Below are 3787 nucleotides of genomic sequence, written 5' to 3' on the forward strand. Positions count from 1 at the left end.
TCGGATCCTATAGGCAGGATCTTCTGGACGTCAGTCCTTGCGCTGCTTCCTTCCCACGGTGCGCGCGGGCTGCTCCCGGCGCGGCGGGAGCGCCGGGAAGCGCCGGGAAGCGCCGGCCGCCTGCTGGATGCTCCCGGCACTGCTGCGCGGGGTGGGGGGGCAGCACCCCCCTTAACTCTTTAGGTGAAAAAATACGCGTCTGTTCACTTACAGCTCCAGAACAAACCCCCAGACAAAAAACCAACCAAACATAAAAATAAAATACCCTCCACTCCCCCCAGTTAATGTCACTCTGCAAATAGATCACAATAGCTATCCCACCTTCTCAAGGAAGAGCACACATATTTTCCTCACACTCAGGTATTCAATTGTTCCCATGAAAAAGATCGATGATATGAAGGCAAATTCACCTTCCCCGGACCTCCAAGCAAAAGAAATTAATAAAACCAATTAAGATAAAATAAACATTGTTGTTAAGGGAGGCAAATGAATATTAGCAGTGTGTGCTTGAAGTTAACCAGGGAAGCCTGAACTCTGCACGTTTTTTGTTAATTTTTATAATTTGGAGGTAACAACACCAAGGCATGAAGTTTGCTATTCAACATGATCATTTCTGTATATAAGATACCCACTATACTGACATCTATAGGTAATACATGTTTAGACAGCAGAGAGAAAGTTGCTTGGCTTATAAGAGCCTGAAATAACTCCTTCTTAGAACTTAATTAAGATATAGCTATTACTGATGTCTCATTGCTTTATAACAGGCTATTTATGAATATATACGAGGACTTTCTGAACGGCAGAGAAATATAGTTAATTTGGAAACCAGCCTGCAGAATTAAATGAAGCTGTAATTTACATTTCCCCTTGCAACTGCTCATTTTTGCAGGCAAAAGAATGTTTTAGCAACTGCTAGAGTTACTTTGAAGTCAAGGGGTAGGCGATTCAAACCAGGCATTAAAGTGTGATCACTGATTTCTGCATAAAAAAAGCATTTCAGGACAAAATGTGGAAAATGTCCTGGGGTTTGGGAGCCATGTCCCAGGGTGGGATTCAGAGCAGGAGACTTCAATAGCTGTTTTTCTGCCTCATTCTTGTGACCTGGGTCAGTGTTTTCAGCTGCTTTGCTGCTGTTCACTCTAAGTCAACAAGGGACTTATGTGTACCCTTAACTTTAAGTAGGGCTACTTATGTTTTTTTCCAAGCCAAACACCCATGACAGTGCTGTGCTGGGAACCTGAGGGTACAGAGGAGAAGTCAAATTTTCTGGTATGCCTTTCAGACAGAAACGAGCTTTTAAAAACAGGCTGGAGTTTGCCACTGTTAGAAGCAGGGGACGTGGAGCTGCTGTGCACAGTCTGATCAGGGCGCACAGGCAGTTCTGCGGGTCAGGGCCAGCTCCGTGCAAGGCTGCCAGGTTGGGTGGATGCCATTTGGAGGCAATGCCATGTTTAACACAGCAGGACGTACTAAAGGCACAGAGAGGAACTGTGGAGCTACTGAAGCAGCCCAGCCACACGGTGTGGTGGGACACCTCTCCTAGAACTTTCCCCAACACATTTGGGAGTCTGGTGGTAGGGGCTGCATGACAAAGACAAACATGCTTCCCCCTTCCTTCTCTCTTCCCTCTTTGCTTTCTGAGCTTTGAGAGGAAGTGGAAAGGACACCTCTGGAGTTGGTAGCAGCCACTTGGTGTAATCCTGATGGACCCCTGTGCCCAGCAGCCTGGTCAGCAGTTGACAGTGACCTGCCCTGAGTAGGCGATGGGACTAGAGACTACTTGTATCCCTTCCCATTCAAATGACTTGTTGACTCTGGGATTTGTAAACCCATCACTCAGAAATATAACATCTCTAGCTCTCATCATGAGCTTTTATTCTTCCAGATGGACACTGAAGAGATCAGTTTGCCAAAAATCTTCTAATAGAATCACTCAGTCACCACTCTTCACCATTTAAACTCTCCTACACTGAAATCTTTCTTACCTTTACATGACAAACTATGTGGGGTGAGCAAAGGAAGAAAAGAGAAGTGATGCTGGAAATCTTTCTTATCTTCCAGCAGACGGTGGTGTTGATCCCACTTCCTTCTAAGTGAGTGTAGGCACATCACCATGTCCCAGGTGTCCATCAGTGAAGGAAGAGACTCTCATGATCTCTGAGAGGATGCATTTCACCTTCAACTTTGCAAGGCCGATAGATTATTCCAGGAAGCACTTCAAGTCTACAGTTACAGCTTTCTAATTTTTGTTTTTGACAAACCCAGGCTTCAGGTTTAGGACAAACTCTTTTGAGCACATGGAATGACAAACTGAAAAGACAAAGGCAGAAGAGGGAAAAAACCCCAGAACCTAAACCAAACAAAACCAGATCCTCTAATGCTTGAAACTTAGTTTAGATTATAAAAATAATTCATTATTCATGTCAGATGTAAATAGACTGTTTCAGGGAAGATGACAAAATGAAGGACACAGGTTTTATTCACCATTGCCCAGTCTGCAGATGTTCCCCAGAAGTAACTGAAAAATGCTGAGGATGTTTCCCAGACATGTTTTTGTCTTGTCATAAATTGCATTTGAGAGGTTTTGTTTATTATAAATGGTGTACCTTTTTCATTATGTCACTCTAGCATTTATCTTCCCTTAGCAAGCAAAATGTCTGGGTATTTGTATTCTCATATCCACCTCTGCTGTAGTGTTCATTTCAAGATCCCAATCCTCTCTCCAAAGGAAGGTGAGCATCAATACCCATATTTCATCATTGCAGTAGCCTGCATGTATGCAAAAAAAAGAAGTAATTGTAGCACAAAGTTACTCAACTGGCTGTTGGCAGAATTGTGAATAGAATAATGCAAGTCTCACAAGCCTGGTCCTGCATGATAATGGTTTTCTGTTGGACAACGAGAGATTCCACAGATACTTTCAATAGATGCTTTTTTCTTTTTATCTCCCAACCTTTATCCAACCTCCAAATGACAGCTGCGAAGAGACAACCTTCTTACTCCTTAATTGTGCACAATGGGGGAGATTTGTAAAAACTCGACGGGTAAAATTTTCAAAAGCAGTTAAATCTATATGAAACATAATGGAATTGAGGCTCCTACATTGCTTATGAGCTCTCCACCCAGAAACAGAGACCGAGTTTCAAACAAACGCAGTTTGCATTGAGAAAAGTACATGAGGACGTGCTTTTCAAAGGCACTTGCACAGTTGCAGCTGCCACAGTCACAGCTACGGGAGGATTTTAAAGAGCATGAACAGCCAGTGTGATGATGTGTTTTGAAAGACACTGATAATTTTTTCTACCTATCTAAATGGACCACTTTGGAAAATCTGGTGTAACAGGGGGTCCTGAGCCCCTGTGAGATTCCGTGGGAGAAGCTTTGACGACGAGAGCCAGAGGACACTGCTGCATCCACGTGCAGATCCTGACTCTGGCCAAGGCTGGCACAGCTGTTGTCTTGGTGGGCAGGAGCACACCTGCTGCACCAGGGCAGTCAGCCCATGCAGCATCCTCTACACCAGGCACCTCTAGCACCCAGGGGATGTGAGGGTGATGGGAATCATCTAGAGAGCATGGCTTTTCACCAAGGTGTCACGTTTGTTATCTTGCCACAGTAGGACTTTCCTTTGTAGCAGCCTCTTGCAGACCTCCTCCTCGGAGGTGGATAAACTTGCTTTCGCTGTCCAGTGTCAGGAGAGGTGTCCGTGTGCTCAGGGTTCCGCTGTTTCCTGATAACTGGATTACCAGGGCCAGTGAACCAGGGATTACTCCCTGCTGAGCTT

The sequence above is a fragment of the Manacus candei genome, unplaced genomic scaffold (genome assembly GCF_025592945.1).
Source record: "Manacus candei isolate 608988 ecotype Guabito, Panama unplaced genomic scaffold, ASM2559294v1 h1tg000041l, whole genome shotgun sequence".
NCBI lineage: Eukaryota > Metazoa > Chordata > Aves > Passeriformes > Pipridae > Manacus > Manacus candei.